The sequence below is a fragment of the Gymnoscopelus microlampas genome, assembly GCF_963454915.1.
Source record: "Gymnoscopelus microlampas genome assembly, chromosome: 23".
Lineage (NCBI taxonomy): Eukaryota > Metazoa > Chordata > Actinopteri > Myctophiformes > Myctophidae > Gymnoscopelus > Gymnoscopelus microlampas.
In genome coordinates, this window is record NC_139960.1 from 10,835,337 (window position 1) to 10,854,391 (window position 19,055).

The window sequence follows — 19,055 nt, forward strand, 5'->3', positions numbered from 1 at the left end:
GAAAAACAAGTTAAAACCACCAGGAAACCTGTAACTCTCAGCCTACAGCATAGCTCAACTGGTAGAGCGTCTGTCCAATAACATGACTTGACTTGACTTGAGTGGGTTCGATTCCCACTCGAGTCAAGTGTCCCCGGTATCTTGGGGCAACGGATAAATTGACTGATATCCTTAGTGATGCTTCCCTTTGCAGACTAACTTCTAGAAAACAAGTTAAAACCACCAGGAAACCTGTAACTCTCAGCCAACAATATAGCTCGACTGGTAGAGCGTCTGTCCAATAACATGACTTGACTTGACTTGTCTTGAGTGGGTTCGATTCCCACTCGAGTCAAGTGTCCTGACTTCTAGAAAACAAGTTAAAACCACCAGGAAACCTGTAACTCAGCCAACAATATAGCTCGACTGGTAGAGCGTCTGTCCAATAACATGACTTGACTTGTCTTGAGTGGGTTCGATTCCCACTCGAGTCAAGTGTCCCAGGGACACTTGACTCGAGTGGGAATCGAACCCACTCAAGACAAGTCAAGTCATGTTATTGGACAGACGCAGGTTTTCTGGTGGTTTTAACTTGAGCTAAGCTGTTGGCTGAGAGTTACAGGTTTTCTGATGGTTTTAACTTGTTTTTCTAGAAGTTAGTCTGCTCTACCAGTTGAGCTAAGCTGTTGGCTGAGAGTTACAGGTTTTCTGGTGGTTTTAACTTGAGCTAAGCTGTTGGCTGAGAGTTACAGGTTTTCTGGTGGTTTTAACTTGTTTTTCTAGAAGTTAGTCTGCTCTACCAGTTGAGCTAAGCTGTTGGCTGAGAGTTACAGGTTTTCTGGTGGTTTTAACTTGTTTTTCTAGAAGTTAGTCTGCAAAGGGAAGCATCACAGTAAAGACACCAGTGGGATTTGAACTCATGGCCTCTGGATCATGTATACTGCGTCTCAACCCATTGAGTTAACAGATGGCTGACAAGTACAGCCTTCCTGGTAGTTTTCAGTTGATCTTCTGGAAGCCAGTCTGCAAAGGAAAGAATCATAGGAAAGACATCAATGGGATTTGAACTCATGGCCTCTGGATTATGAATACTGCGTCTCAACCCATTGAGCTAACAGATGGCTGACAAGTACAGCCTTCCTGGTAGTTTTCAGTTGATCTTCTGGAAGCCAGTCTGCAAAGGAAAGAATCATAGGAAAGACATCAATGGGATTTGAACTCATGGCCTCTGGATCATGAATACTGCGTCTCAACCCATTGAGCTAACAGTTGGATGACAAATATAGCCTTGCTGGTAGTTTTCAGTTGATCTTCTGGAAGCCAGTCTGCAAAGGAAAGAATCATAGGAAAGACATCAATGGGATTTGAACTCATGGCCTCTGGATCATGAATACTGCGTCTCAACCCATTGAGCTAACAGATGGCTGACAAGTACAGCCTTCCTGGTGCTTTGACTTGAACAACAAACAAGACAAATAACTTTAAAAAAAATGTGTTACAGCATAAATATAAATCTTTTTCATGGGGGGCCCTGACACTACATCTTTTCACATTGGGGTCCACTGCCCAAATACATGTCAATTTGGGGGGTTGACAAGAAAACGTTTCAGAACCACAGATTCCAAGGAAACAGCTGTAGGTGAATGGATAGAGTCACTGACTAGTGAGCCGCAGGTAACAGGTTCAAGCCTCAGCTACAGCAGCAAGTCAGGATGTCAAATCAAATAGGTATTATTAGGAGTGAAATGGTTGTGTTTCTTCACCCCAACTGCACATGACATCAGTTTACATGTACGTTATTTTCAGTGATGAAGAGAAACCGCACAGACGTTCACTGTACTTTAGTACATTTTGTAAACTTATGACTCTGAGTAGAGTATAGCCTGACTTAAACAAACAAATAACAACTTAGTATAGTCAGATTATTTTTTACACAACTTACATTTTGTAATCAAACTACCGAAACGAAAGTTGGTCACCACCGAAACGAAAGTTAAATCCGAAATAATCACTAAGTGTGGAGGCCAAAATCGTCCCCCCAAAAACCTGTTAGGAGTACGTTTCAGGCAATTTAGAGTTGATTGGTAGTACTTTGTAGTGACTTTTTGGTCCCTAACACCACAAATGGTTTACATACTCTTTACGAATGTCTTACGCATCATTTGCTTAACATGAATGATAATTCTAGTAATTGTTTGGTGTCTGCATTCATGAAAGCCAGGTAGTTTGCAACAGGTAAGGAGAAAGTCCACATTAACAGACAGTCATAAATGATGAACTGTCTTCACTTTACTGTAGGGCACATAATAACATGTACAAAGGATTTATAGATATTTTAGGAATGTTTTACAAAGCATGTTAAACATGAACAAACACATTAACAGACAGTTGTAAATGATGAACTGTCTTCACTTTACTATAGGGCACATAATAACATGTACTAAGGATTTATAGATACTTTAGGAATGTTTAACAAAGCATATGTTAAACATGAACAAGCTACCAATAGCTTGTATATATTATGTAACATCAGTTACAAATTATTTAATAATCATTTACAGATGTATTATACATGGCTTATTCATGAATAGTTACTAATACCTTTATAGATGATTTGTAACCGTAGTTATAAAGGTTTTAGTAATCATTTACGAATGTCAGTAAACAGGTTGTTAATGATTTGTTAATAGTCTACAAACTGCTTATAAACGTTTATAAATGCTTTAGAATGGGTCGTTACAAATGATTTAATAATCTTTTACAGATGTATATAAATGGCTTATTCATGAATAGTTCACTACTTACTAATACTTTTCAAATGATTTGTAACTGTAGTTATAAAGGTTTTAGTAATCATTTACGAATGTCAACAAACAGGTTGTTAGTGATTTGTTAATAATTTACAAACTACTTATAAACGTTTATAAATGCTTTATAACGGGTCATTATTGTAAAGTGCTACCGACAGTTGTGTATGAACTTGGGGTCCTTGACATGGAAATGTTTGAGAACCACTGCAATATACAGTATGTGTTTGTACGCATGTACATGTGAATGAATGCTTGCTTACCCAAAAATGGCTCTGTATTCTGGAAGCTGGTAGTGCTGATAGCTGTAGTGCGGCTGAGTCCAGAGAAGGCTTTTTCTGCGATGTTAAAGAGAGAGAAAAATTTTCGTTTCGGTAGTGACACCATTGTGTCAAAAAAAAAAAAATCCCCCAAAAACCTGTTAGGAGTACGTTTCAGGCAATTTAAAGTTGATTGGTAGTGACTTTTTTTTTGGTCCCTAACATTCATCGAGCTCTGGACTTAGTCTTTTTTTTTTTCGTTTCGGTAGTGACACCATTGTGTCAAAAAAAAAATTGTTCCCCCAAAAACCTGTTAGGAGTAGGTTTCAGGCAATTTAAAGTTGATTGGTAGAAACTTTTTTTTTGGTCCCTAACATTCATCGAGCTCTGGACTTAGTAATTTTTTTTTCGTTTCGGTAGTGACACCATTGTGTCAAAAAAATATATATTCCCCCAAAAACCTGTTAGGAGTACGTTTCAGGCAATTTAAAGTTGATTGGTAGTGACTTTTTTTTTGGTCCCTAACATTCATCGAGCTCTGGACTTAGTAATTTTTTTTTCGTTTCGGTAGTGACACCATTGTGTAAAAAAAAAAATATTCCCCCAAAAACCTGTTAGGAGTAGGTTTCAGGCAATTTAAAGTTGATTGGTAGAAACTTTTTTTTTGGTCCCTAACATTCATCGAACTCTGGACTTAGTCATTTTTTTTTCGTTTCGGTAGTGACACCATTGTGTCACTACCGAAACGAAGTTAAATCCGAAAAAATCACTAAGTGTGGAGGCAAAAAAAAAAATTGTTCCCCCAAAAACCTGTTAGGAGTACGTTTCAGGCAATTTAAAGTTGATTGGTAGAGACTTTTTTTTGGTCCCTAACATTCATCGAGCTCTTGACTTAGTAATTTTTTTTTCGTTTCGGTAGTGACACCATTGTGTCAAAAAAAAAAATAATCCCCCAAAAACCTGTTAGGAGTACGTTTCAGGCAATTTAAAGTTGATTGGTAGTGACTTTTTTTTTGGTCCCTAACATTCATCGAGCTCTGGACTTCGCAGCATTGTAAGTACAATTAGAAGGTACTTTTACTTTACTGGAGTATTTCCAATTGTCTATACTTTTACTTACATCTCAGAAGCAAATATTGTACTGTTACTCCACTACAATTATTTGAAAACTTTAATTACTAGTTATTGTAGATATAAATTATTATATTATAAAAACATACATTAACCACTTGCCTTTCCCAAATGTACAACCACAAGGCCGCACGCACGTACGCACGCACACGCCACTAACCTGTACAACACTCGGGTCCAGATTGACGCAGGTATCCAGGTCCATGTTGACATTGGAGGCAGCGGCACTTCTCACATAGGAAAGGGATGCACCACCTACAGGTCATAAAGAAAATACTGAATTTATCCATCTCTAAAGTGTGTGTGTGTATGTGTGTGTGTGTGTGTGTGTGTGTGTGTGTGTGTGTGTGTGTGTGTGTGTGTGTGTGTGTGTGTGTGTGTGTGTGTGTGTGTGTGTGTGTGTGTGTGTGTGTGTGTGTGTGCGTGCGTGCGTGCGTGCGTGCGTGCGTGAGAAATTTGAGACATTGTGAGGATGTTTGAGTTAGGCTATTACCACTGGTATACAGTACAGTACAGACAGTTGTGTATGAACTTGGGGTCCTTGACATGGAAATGTTTGAGAACCACTGCAATATACAGTATGTGTTTGTACGCATGTACATGTGAATGAATGCTTGCTTACCCAAAAATGGCTCTGTATTCTGGAAGCTGGTAGTGCTGATAGCTGTAGTGCGGCTGAGTCCAGAGAAGGCTTTTTCTGCGATGTTAAAGAGCACTTTCTTCTTCTCCAGCGTACAGCTGGACACTACCAGCAAACTGGAATTACTGGAAACACCAGGAGACACACAGCACACATCTCAAAAGAGTGCTACCACATTTTCAACCACAAATGTAATTTATTCAGTCTCTAAAATTCAGTCCCTTACATATCTTATTTACCTTTTGGCTAATATGTCATGGAATCACACACATCACTCTTTTATAATTTGTTGTACGATGTTGCTTGTAGAAATGTATGCTAATTTTACTACTTTCTTTTTTATTTGTGAAAATGCGTGAATTATTATTATTAGGACTTTTATTTCTATAAAATAATAATTGATTCTTATTTTTGCCAGCCCAAAATACGGATGCCAGGGTTAATTAGGTTAAAAATAGTTTTGGGTGGGGCGCCCGTTGGCCTAGCGGTCCAGGCGCATACCATATATAGGCTCTAATACAGTCTGACAAAGTGTCGCGAGTTTGAATCCCAGTCCCGACAACCTTTGCTGCATGTCATTCCCCATCTCTCTCTCCCTGTTTCCTGTCTCGCTCTACTATACACTGTCAATAAAGCCCACAAATATTCCCAATTCATTTTTTATAATAATAGTTTTTTGCATTAATGTCGATGTTCAAGTGTGTGCAAGTAGTGAAGAAATACTAAAGTAAACATGATTTACGATACTACTGGCTCCCTCCCCAACACCCCTCACCTGAGGGTGTCCTCTGAGATGGTCTGTAGGACACTGGTATCCAGGGAACACAGGTTGGGTCCCTTGACACAACTGAGCTCTGCACTGCCAAGACTGTTGCCCGCCTTAGTCAGATACTTGGAAATGATGGCCTTGGCCTTGATGGTGACAAAAAAATGTGTTAGTGCCATATACATGTACTGCACACATTTACGAACACACATGCAAAAACGTGTAAATATAATCACAACGCATTATGTTTTCTCACTTCTACACTGATTACACTGCCTGCCAGCCAGCCAGACAGACAGACAAACAGACAGACGCTCTACCTCCTGAGCCACTGCCGCCCCATGCATTTTTGTCAATAACACCATCAATCAATGAAAGATCATTTGTATACTTACCAGAGCTGAATCCCACTCCCCATCTGAGTCCATTAAAGAACACAGTGTGTCAATCTGTGTGATGTTCCACATGCTGATGTCATCAGTAGTGGCGTTGCGTGACGCAGGCCCCAGCTCCTGGACTTTCTCTTCTGGGATGAACGACTCACTGACATAGGCCTGACGTTGTGGATAGAGACATATTAGTGGATAGAGACATATTAGACGGGACACCAGATCAGAAATGCAACTGGAATCACTTTATTTGCGATACCTGTTCATTCATGCAATACATTTACAAGACTTTTATCTTGGTGGTAATGTGGTCAGACAATATTAAATATTATGGTAAAAGGACAACAGCCTCACATGCAAGAATACAATGCAAAATACATTGGAAACAGACTTTCCAAATGTCTTCATGAAGTTATCATTTAATTGGATGAAATATGCCAGGCGCACAAGAAAATACCAATTGTTGACCACGGGGTTGTTGGGGGGCAATATTTATATATAATATATTTTTTTTTACATTCATGGTATAGCCCCTTTAAAATGTAAGCCATTTAACATCATCACAACACACTCACATGACTTGGTAGACATCACAGGGTGGATAAAAGTCCATGCATTATAATAATAATAATTATTATTATAATTACTATTATATTTTGCTGTACGTTTTTTAAGCTGTCATAAGACGCTCTACAGATGAGGTTACCTCTCTAGCGAGCAGAACCAGGTGGTGCAGGAACTCAGGAAAGTCTCCTTGAGACTGTGTCAGATGGTCAAACACTGCATGGATGATGACGTCTTTCTCTGGAGGAGTAGGCACCAGCAGCATCTCTGCAGTCTGCTTCGGAGTCAGGAGGTGTAGAATCTGGACACGTTTAAGACAAGAGACAGACAGACAGGACATAATGGGAGAGGGCAGGATATGAGATTTAACCACTGAAGCCCTATTTTATACGTAATCGAATTATAATGTCACACTCGCAAATCATCTATTACGTTTTTGAAAATCTTGCAATCCTGTGATGACATGCCCAAAATATACGCCAGGTTGAAAGGTTATTAAGTTACTGAAATTGTAGTGTCAAGTACAAACAATCAAATCAATGTTTTCAGTAAAAATGTTCAGATTATCCACACTCACTCCAGAGAAGTCACGGTTGAGGTCATAGAAGTCTGTGATGGGGGCGAACATGGAGAAGAATCCAAAGTTCTCCTCCAGCCATTCTGCACTATGGCTGGATGAGGAGACACACTGAGGATCTGAAGATAAATACACAAGTCAGTGTAGGCTATAATAGTATAGTATTAGAATAGAGTAATGTTTTACTCAAAAATGTACCCTGAAAGCAACAGAAATTCCTGTACATCTGCAGACAAATGGTCCTCTGAGCTTGTCTCTAGCTATGGCTACTTGGTTCACTTACCGGACGTGTTGTGATGTAGCAAGAAGGAATGGATGAAGTGTTCGTACATCACTGGGCTGTGGTTGTGATCAGGATCCATGAGACGCATATGATGACTCAGGTCTTTTACTCTGGACCCAGCAATGCAAAGAAATGTATCATTATTCCGGGACTATTTTGTGTATTTCGACTATAAGTGTTTTCCAAACGTAGGGTCTTACTCTTGACCCATTTTTGGGTCACAGACCAGGTTTTATGAATTAAAGTAAGGTAAAGTTTTTTAAATCAACAGATTTTCAGAAATTAAAGAAAAGGAAAAGGAATACAAAAGATTTTCAGAAGATTTTAAGAAATACATTTTTTAAATATGCATACTTTATAATTCATAATGATTTTTCTTAAAAGTGTAGGTCCCAGGAAGTCACCAAATGTATCTTTCAGGTCTCAAGCTGAAAATGTTTGGGAAACAGTTATGTTCTAGAGAAGATAGCATTCCCTTTATAAACGGGACAACTCACAGGGCTTGGTAAACAGGACAGGTGAAGTTCTTAAAGCTGAGACAGTCGAGGAGGCTTATGGGAACTGTAGGCAGCAGAGGCAGCAGTTTGATCTGGAACCACATCCTGATGAAGTCTGGGTCCTCCAGGTTCTCCTGGGTATCATCGACTCTGACATAGTGAGGTTGCTACGGGCAGCACAGTGCATGAAACGGGCCACATTTTCCACTGCGTTGGTAAGCTGGTAGAAGAGATGGGGAGAAGGATAATGGATGTACAGGCATGACTTTCCTATCCGACGACATCTAGAATAGAATTTGGAATCCTTTGTGTAATACATTTAAATTAAAGAAATTCAGAAACAATTAATAAAGCCTTCTCACGCCACATGATCTTTCTTCAAGGGTGATGCTGCAAGTGTCCTGGACCTCAGTGGTGTCATTGCCCATGTCCAAATAGCTGTTCAACAAGCAAGCACAATAATCAGCATCATATTTATAGATAATGGACAGTGGACGAAACAAGGGACTTACAAAGGACATAACCTGCAATATTTCTGGATGGCCACCAGAGGGTGCCCAGAGGCTGACCTTTGTTATCACTCCAAAAGCAGGACATTGTTGACCTTTGTCTTGTTAGGTTCACTATCACAAAGTGACAAATTCCTTGTGTCGGTTTGTATTTAAGTTCCCTTTAATAATTTTAACTTTGTTCAGCCACCTACCCTGTGTTCACATCTTAGTAAAGGGCTTGTGTTTGTCTTTCCTTTTGTAATCTTTGTGTCCTGCCTTGCTTAGGTCACTTGTTTAAGGTTACAATCAACAATTCCAGTTATTACTCACTCAATATTTGCTATCTGGCATGTAATATTCAAAGAAACGTTTTGAGTTAATCCATAAATAAACGTTGCCCTTTTGTTGATTTCCATTATTTTGTGTTGTGTTGTGTTGAATGTGAAAGGAAACAGAAGTCCACTAACACCACCGGCACTCTTAATTAAACTAGTTCGGCTCATCCAGGAAAATCTGTGACTTTGGTCAAGACTAGCCTGCACAACATAATTGGAAAGACATGGACGCTGGACTGTACATGCATCTACTCACTGTATGAAAGAATATGAATTGTACTTACAACACTTGGTGGAAGGCATACTTGATTTGGTCAGGGAGTTGCCCATGGGGTAAGAATCTCTGTAATAGTGGCGGTACAACATGGTTGAACCAATCCTCCACATTTGTCACATCAAACTCTTCCATTGGTTGGGCTATGGACGTATTATATGGCGTGTACATGCCAGCCAGCTCAGCTAGGGTCCAGTTCAGCAGGGTCTGGGTCAGAGTCATGCTTCCGATCTCGGATACATTTCTCTGGAGAGCAACAGATAGATAGGAATGTCAGGGTCATGTCAGGTTAGCAGATGTAATATGCATAACCATAATAAACTAGTCATATAAAAACAAGTAATTGGCTTCTCATATATGCATATAGTATATGTATGTACGCTGTATGTACCTCACGTGTGAGAGACACAAACTCACTGACGAGGCTCCCAACAGGTCTGAAAGCTCCCATCAACCCATTCACCACCTGCAAGTGTTTCAAAAAGAACAAAATAATATTGTTTAAGGTTATGAAGATTACCATCAACAATCTGGTAAAAGTTTAATTGGATGAAAGAAATGTATAATATTTAAAGCTATGCAACCTCTCTGAAGCTATTCTGTGGTGGTGGTGGTGGTGAGTAGGGGCTATGTGAGGTGTATGTGTATCCGGGGGTGGAGGTGGGGGTGGGCCCAGGAACACCGGTCATCAAGCTGTGGAAGATCAGGCTGAGGGTCCCGTTGTCCAGGCCTGCAACCTCAGGCCTCAGTAGCAGCTCAGCCTTCTGTTCTGGAGACAGCAGGTGAAGAACCTCCAACTGCAACCCGGAAGACACGGAGAGAAGGAAGGTCAATTCATAGACAGTGTAGGGGAAGTTACTTTTAATTATTACACGTGACTTTCAATTAAAAGTAATCATCGTCTTCACTTGGACCACAATAACAAAGGGTGGGTGTAAAAAATGTATCTGTCACCCCCCAGACGTTACGTTTCGCGTCCGGAGGAGCAAGCCGTTAATTCAAACTATACCGTTGACGTTTGTTTTGTTTTGTTTTTGTTTTTTTTATCCCAAGAGAACAGTCGAATAATGACAGTTACAAAAATATAAGCCTGTATTTGGCCTCCCAAAAGATGCATAACAAAGAGGCATCAAATAGAACAAATAGACCAATTCCAATATTCATTTTGTGAACGTGAACACAGCTTCTGAACCATTCCTTAGCTCCATGGTTACTGAACTAAATATTGGACCCAATCGTCACAAGACACACAATATGTACAAGATTTTCATACGAAAATGGAACATTCGTGGTAAAATACGAACATTCGTGGTAAAATATATACCATATAAATAAAAGGCCCTGTTACAATGTTGAGCAGAAACAGGAGCACATCTAGCATAAGACTGAACTAGAATTTTCACAATTCAGGGCAATTGCAAAGTGTGGTTGCGCCGACGCAGAGTTCTGGGTTGCGGCCATGGGGGTCCAAGGAATCCATAGTCACATAGTTCACAGTCCAGTCTCCAGTGGTGTTGAAGATCTCAAAATACATTATTGTTAAAGCAAACTTGCCTTTTTTTTTACCTTATTGTTCTGATCTGAGATATTGAGAGGAGACAATACCCTGTGTATATAGAGTAAATGGCATATCTGCTATTTGCAAACAAGTTGTAAATACTCAGAAGACATTTCACGTTTTCCTTATATTATGATGTCATGTTTTGTGAGTATAAGATTCAGCACCTATTTCCCCCCAGCCTGATAATACATATTAAATACCTTGTAATGTACTTGGGAATGTCTCACCATATAATACATGTGGAACCATTACGATACATGTCGACCTGGCTCGTAGCTGGGTTGAAGCCATACCATTTTGTATATTGTAAAATAGATACTCCCCAGCATATCAGGCACATCAATGTTACTGAATGGCGTCAATACCACAATGAAAAACTATTGTTTAGCCTACATTGTGACAGACTTGTCATCACCAGGCAGGAGTTTTGGTTAAGCTCTAATGTCCATGTAGATTGCTTCACAGTTTTACACACAGTAGAGGGATTGAAGTCCATTTTGTCCAGCAGGCAGAGATTATAGTCTGACAACACTTTCAATTACAAGCTTTGACTCTTGCATGGATCAAACCGTTAAGTGGATAAGTTGGTCAAATAAATTAAAACACCAGATTGTAGAAGGCAAAAAATATTGTCAGTTAAACAAAAAACCTTTGTGTATTATGTTCATATGTGTATGGGCTTAGGTATTAAGAGATGTTACATTCCAAAGTTTCACTTTTTGTTCAGCTTTAGTAGTGAAGAACCCTTCTGATTATGAATAGTAATTCCAAAAAAAAAAAACACACATCTGTATTCATTGTAAATGTTAAATACATGTGACTAAATACATTACCAAACATATAGATTCACTTTTCAACCACATGGTAAAAAGAATAATAAGTAGAGACAAAGCAGAGCAGATATAGTTTAAAGTATTTATTAACACAATTGTATTATTGGTACCTTTACTGTAAGCAACACCATCAATATATTTGGTATAATGTCCTATCAATTATTGTTATTATAGTTGTTGTTATTATGATTATATATGTAATAATAGTATGGTTATATTTTATGATTCTATATATAGGTTAATTATAGTTATTATTGATAATTATACAATTATATAGTATGGTAACTATTACAATGCCTGTAAACAGTTTATTATTGACAGATATATTGTTGATGCTATAATGATTATTATTACTACTATTACTGTTATTATCCAAAATTGTTCAATTTTGTAGCAAATCGCACTTTCTGCGTTTGATGCAGCTAAGCTACAATCGCTAGACCCATTGAAAGGGTACAAGAAGAGTGGAGAGAGGTGTAAGCACATTACTCATACCTGGTGTCTTTGATGGTTTTTTATTTACTATACAAACATTACAAACATAATCTAGTCTAAAACTTAGTTACCAGTTAGCAAAGGTTAGCACTTTAGGCACCGGTAGTTAGTGGTTAGGTAATAAAACCTGAGAGAGAGAATAAGCACATAACACACAGAGTATTAAGGATATGACTTCACATCAGACGTACACATCACAATTACAAAATTACAATGTTACTCACTATTGGTCTCTCACTCTCTTGTAGGATCTCGGTAAGTTACTTAAAACCCATATTTCAGGTAACCCACGGCACTGTTCCTTCTGAATCTAAAATCCTGTGCTCAGGCAGCCCATTATATCAACTTCACACGTAAGGTCCGCCTTTAGGGCAGATCTTTAAGCAACAGGAAGTTCTGGTTACCCACAAGGCTTTGCGCTTGGTCCTGTCTCTTGTTACACATCACACAAGGGCCGGCTAGCTCTGGCCCTGCTCAGTCAACCAAAGGCTCTTATCTCACAACCTTCCCCCGCTTGGTATGCGAGGGGCCCTTTGAAGCAGCTACCTCACCAGGGGGTCTAATCTGGCCTGCTAGACTCAACTTAAAGGGACATGTATTCTCCCACAGGACAGATGACAAAGTACATTACTATATCATTAATAATAATCCACAATTATCTTTCATAATCATAGATTATTCCACACCTGCCACCTGTGTGTCTGATCTAGGATCCAAGACACACACAAAACATTCCTCGTGAACTTTTTGGCTCTTTAGATAACGGCTCGGTAAAACAATTATTTAGTATGGCTCTCTGTAAACTGCTTTGATCCCATACTCATACAGGTTACATTTTCAACACACATTGTCTCTCAGTGGCTCCAAACCCATATTTTGAAACAATTAACAGTTCAACTTAATGTTCTCAATTTGTTTGAAATACTTTTTGGACATTGTGGCTAATATTTGATCTCAAATTGACTTTACTTCATAGTAAATCATGACCAATTTAATTTAGCAACAATTCTTTTCCACTAGTTTATCCCTGAGATTTTACCTAAATCCCAGGACAAATTAACTTTAATTGTAGTTATTATCTACATTTAAGCATGAACCCTCCAGGGCCCATTTGTTTGACACCCACGTGTCTTGTCTTTTCTTCTCTCCTACCACTAAGTCAATGTCCTATTTTAAGGCATTTTGCCATGGTAACTGACATTGCAATTTGGGCAAAAGGGTTAAAAGATTATTAAAATAGTTGATCTACAATTTCACCTTAAGAAATCTTAACTTAAACTTCAAGCACACATACAAAATGCTTCTTATACAATCAACAAATAATAATTCAACGGTTTGGTTACTCAGATCATGAGTCAAACATCAGTAAAGAATACATTTTGTTGGGCGGAAGAATTTTCCAACCATTGTTTGCATTTTGGACGTTTTGGAAGTTACAAGTAGCTTAATACATTTCATTATGCGTTAAGTTATTTCTTCTGTGGTAATATATTGTAAATCCTAGAAATGATACATTCATTTACAAGATATATTTCGAAATTCCTATGTAAACAGTCGCTCAAATAAGACATTTCGATTTTTTAGACACCTCGCATGGCATCTTTTCGCTTCTCGTCCGCACTGCCCCCTTACTCTGAGGGTGGCAGCGCAAGTGTCAGTCCGTTCGCCAGTGTCACGTTGCTGGCACCACCAGCCGCCAGTGGGACTGCTTTTTTAGCAGCTCCCTCCTGGGGCCTCTTCTCAGCTGTTGCCAAGAAAGAGCTGGTTGCTCCCTCCGCAGAGGGTGAGGAAGGCTTATCTTTTATCTTTACCTTCTTTTTTCTAATTATTCCAGCCCCACCAGGACGAAGCATTCTCTCTGCCTGGATCCTGGCGGTAAGAACTGAAGCGACCTGACGTAGCACTCTGCCTCTCTTTTCTTTCCGCAATTTCCTCATGACCCACCGGACTGGAGCGAAGAGGTCAGGAGGCTTGCATATTTCACACTCGCATTTTTTCAAGAGGTCAGGAGATTTGCAGTTCGCACATTCGCATAATTTTACCTCGACTGGCCTGCAAACCAAGGTTTGCCTCCTGCCACCGTTGTGAACTGGAGGCTCGGAGGAAACACCGCTTTCAGCTGGTAGCCTGCCACCGCATAATTTTACCTTGACTGGTCTGCAAACCAAGGTTTGCCTCCTGCCACCGTTGTGAACTGGAGGCTCAGAGGACACGCCGCTTTCAGCAGGTAGCCTGCCACCTTGGTTACCCCGAGGCTCCGTAGGACCACCCGGCTGGCTGGCCATGGCTCTCCGCCCTGGCGTAGTGGTGTGCTTCCCCTCCATCTTGAGTGGGCTGGTGTCGACGTCCGTCGTAGCGGCGCCCTCTGGACGGTCCTCCATGACAGCTGTTGTGGCTGACACCTCCGACGGTGCCTCTCCTGGTGCAGCTTCTCCAGTAGCGACATCCAGTGGCTGGCACCCCTCTGCATTGAATGGTTCGGTGGCGACGTCCTCTGACGCCCTCGCCTGCGCGGCTCCATCGACCATCTCCCTTGCAGCTTCTCTCGCGACCTCCAGTGGCAGTTCCACCGCGCCCACAGCTTGGTCTGCGGGAGCAGCAACGCTGTCTGATGGCACCTCCTTCTCAGCCGTCAACGGTTCCTCTCCTCCAGCTGTCACGACGACGTCCTCTGACGCCCTCGCCGGCGCCTCTCCAGCGGCCTCTGGTGGATGGTATCCCTCTGCGTTGAGTGGGTCCTCCTCCGTGGCTCTCACGATTGACGCCTCTGTGAAGTCATCGACCTCCGATGGCACTCCCTCCTCGGCCGCCGACTCCTCTGCGACGTTGACTCCCGGCACGGTTCCCCCCGGAACCTTCTCAGCGTCGTCTCCTGGTGCAGTAGTGGAAGCATCTAGAACGACTCCCTCTGCAGCGTAGAATGGGACCCCCGGGCAGGACCCTGCGTTCCCCCCTGGAGTGGTGCCATCAATGGCTGCTTGTCCAGCGGCTTGGCCAGTGGGAATTACATTCCAACCCCCCACTGCAGCGGCCGGCTCATCTGTAGGACTGGTGACTCCAACCCCCTCTCCAGTTACGACCGGGACTGCTGCTGGGTTAGACATTTGCTCTACACTCACAGCAGGGGATTCACGCAATCTGGCTTTTGACCACTTGGTCAACTGGGCTACCTTTCTTTCCCTCAGCTGCTGGTATTTATTGCACATCTCTGTTTCCTTAAGCTCAGAGATATGGCCTTTCCACCCCAGCACTGCTTCCTCAAGATAACCGAGTCTCCTAGATAACACACGCCCCTTCTTATTTTGCGCTGTGCTGGACACGGCCAGTGAGCTGATTTTCTCAGCCTCATCTAAAGCTTGCACTAATTCCTGGACCAGATCGTGCATTTGCTTTTCCACATGGTGGGACCAAAAGTAGGTCTCAAATTTCTGGTCTGTTTCTACAAACCTCTGTACACAAGCTTCTATCATCTTGTAAACCTCATGGGTGTCGCTGCCACTTTCTACTAGCGCGGTGATATAATCACCTGTAATCTCATAGAGTCTGGTAAAAACCGTCCTCAGATTCTCTCTCTTCGTGGCTAGCTCTGGCTTTGATAATTGGAGCCAAAGGTACGACATCTGGTCCTCAGCCAACTCTGCTTCCCACCCAAAGTCTGACTCTGCTGCCTTCACCCCTTCCATCAAATCAGCTAATCCTGCCATATTCCCCTTTTTTACCTCGCCTTCTTGGCTATAGGACTTTAGGTTTAGGCTTTTCAGTTAGTCTTAATTCAATAGGCCGTGAAAGCAATCGTCAGTTATTTTTAGCAAGTAGTAGTGTTGTTCAGCCTTTAGCGAATAACAACAATAATTAATTAACACTGTGTTTAACCTGTAATAGCACTCACCCTGTAGCATTCTATGCAAGAAGCCTGTTAATGGTCTATTCACATTAAAGTAAATAATAGCATTTAACCCACAATGATGACTTAATCCACTGCTATCGTAACTAATCATCTAGTTGCTCACAGTTTTAGTCTATCATAAAGTCTGGTTGAACATGGTATTACCAGTAAACAATGGCCTTTAACTCCCAATCATAAGATCACCTCATAAACACTGTCTTTTAGTCTAATTTTTAGCTATATTGCAGTGGCTGGTCTCTCATAAAGCCAAGTTAAACCATGAATACTATTTTAAAGTTTGTCTAATCAGCTTAAAGCAAGCATCTATGATTCGATTATTAACCAAACCTGACTACTTCTCCTCTCAAGGCGTGTTAGAATTTGGCGGTTAGCTTAGCACTTTATGCTAGACAATAGAGCTACTAGCTTAGCTTGCTGCTAAACCTCCTAGCCCCTATCTTAGCGCAGACAATAGAATAGTTAGCACGCAGCTAGCACTTTATGCTAGACAATAGATCTGTTAGCGCTGTGAGCTAGCGACACTAAGAGTAGCTCTCAGGACTGTTAGCTTTCTAAACCCCCTTATTGGTACGCTAATCAAACTTTTAACGGTAGCCTAGCTACAGAACCTGTGGTTAGCTTCTAGCTTCTCCCTCAGCTCCTTATTCTTAGCACGCAGCGTTTCACAATCTACAGTCTCTTTGTCCTCCACGGTCTTCGCAGAACTGTGGGGCTTTGTTCATAGCAACCTGATAGCGAGTCTCTTCCCGGTGGTTCCTCGGGCCCGTACGGTGTTACTGCCTCGGTCCTAGCGTCGTGTAGGCCGCCGGCTCCGTGTATCTCCCTTCGCCTCCGTGGACAGATGACTTCCTTCAGTTTGTGTTAGTTGAGGCCCTTTGTCCCCTTTGTTCACACAACTAGCACTGGTTCATTAAGCCAGCGTTAGTTCTGTGAGCCTATTTAAACCTGTCCCATACCAGGCCTTATAATTATTTTATTATACAACTCACGTCTCATCTTAAAGAGACCGTGCGTCTTCATTCCTATGGCTATAGGAGTTTGTTATTCTTTATATAACATGCATAACATCCGCTTCCAAGGCCTCTCTCTTTCCTAGAATTACAGAAGCTACCACGGGACCTTTTCTCAAGGTTCATCCGCTTCTATGGCCAAATACTTTCTTAGAGTTTACCAAGGCTACCACGGGTTTATAATTGTTTAATTACTCTGTAACATTTAATCACTGTTTAATGACTATGTAACCAATACACACAACTAGTTGTCCCTCTCAGACACACTAGTGGTTGATTACTATGTAACACTTAAACTTTGTTAATGACTTTGTAATTATACTTATACCTAGTTGTCCCTCTCAGACAAACTAGTAGAAAAGTCCCCTCCGGAGACTACTAAAGTTTAATAACTTGTAATTAAACTTAAAACTGATAGATGTCTCTTCTATAAGAGACTCTAAAGTTTAATAACTTCATAAGTCAATGCTTAAAACTCAAACATGCCTCCTCCGGAGGCATCAGTAGTTTTATTACTTTAGTAATAAACAACTCTGAAGGCCTTATTAAAGGCCAGCACAGTTTAATACTGTAATCTAATCTGCTTAAAACTCTAGGTTGTCCCCTCCGGGGACACCATTAGTTTTATTACTGTTCAATTTTGTAGCAAATCGCACTTTCTGCGTTTGATGCAGCTAAGCTACAATCGCTAGACCCATTGAAAGGGTACAAGAAGAGTGGAGAGAGGTGTAAGCACATTACTCATACCTGGTGTCTTTGATGGTTTTTTATTTACTATACAAACATTACAAACATAATCTAGTCTAAAACTTAGTTACCAGTTAGCAAAGGTTAGCACTTTAGGCACCGGTAGTTAGTGGTTAGGTAATAAAACCTGAGAGAGAGAATAAGCACATAACACACAGAGTATTAAGGATATGACTTCACATCAGACGTACACATCACAATTACAAAATTACAATGTTACTCACTATTGGTCTCTCACTCTCTTGTAGGATCTCGGTAAGTTACTTAAAACCCATATTTCAGGTAACCCACGGCACTGTTCCTTCTGAATCTAAAATCCTGTGCTCAGGCAGCCCATTATATCAACTTCACACGTAAGGTCCGCCTTTAGGGCAGATCTTTAAGCAACAGGAAGTTCTGGTTACCCACAAGGCTTTGCGCTTGGTCCTGTCTCTTGTTACACATCACACAAGGGCCGGCTAGCTCTGGCCCTGCTCAGTCAACCAAAGGCTCTTATCTCACAACCTTCCCCCGCTTGGTATGCGAGGGGCCCTTTGAAGCAGCTACCTCACCAGGGGGTCTAATCTGGCCTGCTAGACTCAACTTAAAGGGACATGTATTCTCCCACAGGACAGATGACAAAGTACATTACTATATCATTAATAATAATCCACAATTATCTTTCATAATCATAGATTATTCCACAAAAATTATATTCTAACTTTTAAGTAAATTCAATATTTTCCAGGGTGAAGCAAAAAACCCGCCTCCTATTTCAGCCAATTTAGGAGTGCACGGGGAAAAAAATTCTTGCACCGACCCATTTGTTAAAAAAGGGGATCAAGCAAGCTCCTGGTAAATATATTAATATATTATTAAACAACATGTAACATTCTGAAAAAATAGGTACAAATTGTAGGGCTGCAACTATATTGATTAAGTTAATTATCTCAAAGTGTATTTTGTAGATATCTAATTTTGTATTTATCAATGAATCAATGTGTAACATTTTCCATAATTATTTTGGGATTACATTTATTAGTTTAATTAGGAAATTAAGTCCTATTTTAATAAGTGTATATTGGCTGTTTGAATAAAATTATTTTTTTTGTCAAAATGAATTAAAAAATAATTTAGTCCTAATAAGTGTTACAGTCTTACAGCCCTAAAAACAAATGGTGAGTTAAACATTTACAACATGCACATGTAAATATAAGGTAGTGGGTCATGAAAAGGCAGTATACAATCCAAAATAGTTTGTTATGCATTTGTTAGAATTGATTATTTCATGTGTGAGTTTGTTATTAAATTCAGGGATGGCCAATATTGTGTTATAGAAATTGGGTACTACCGGTTCACGAGCCACAACATAAATGGAATGCAATTATCTTAGAAATATGACAATTATTCACAAAGAACATTCCTGAAAAGTAGAAAAAGGTTAAAGGCAAAAAAACATGTCAGTGCTGGACGGCTTCTGAAAAACAGGGAAACAAGTGTTAGTGTTCTTTTCAAACAAATGCTTCACAA

At 40.5% G+C, this 19,055-nt stretch overlaps 2 long non-coding RNA genes across 2 annotated transcripts; both read right to left on the reverse strand.

Moving 5' to 3' along the window:
* Nucleotides 1-7,114: 7,114 nt before the first annotated feature.
* Nucleotides 7,115-7,932, reverse strand: LOC311040276. The gene is made up of 3 exons (XR_014600253.1): nt 7,894-7,932; nt 7,397-7,506; nt 7,115-7,232 (listed from the first exon to the last, which is right to left on the reverse strand). It is a non-coding gene; the product is annotated as an uncharacterized lncRNA (long non-coding RNA).
* Nucleotides 7,933-8,035: 103 nt separating this feature from the next.
* Nucleotides 8,036-9,063, reverse strand: LOC311040275. The gene is made up of 3 exons (XR_014600252.1): nt 9,004-9,063; nt 8,256-8,331; nt 8,036-8,113 (listed from the first exon to the last, which is right to left on the reverse strand). It is a non-coding gene; the product is annotated as an uncharacterized lncRNA (long non-coding RNA).
* Between the last annotated feature and the right edge of the window lie 9,992 nt (nt 9,064-19,055).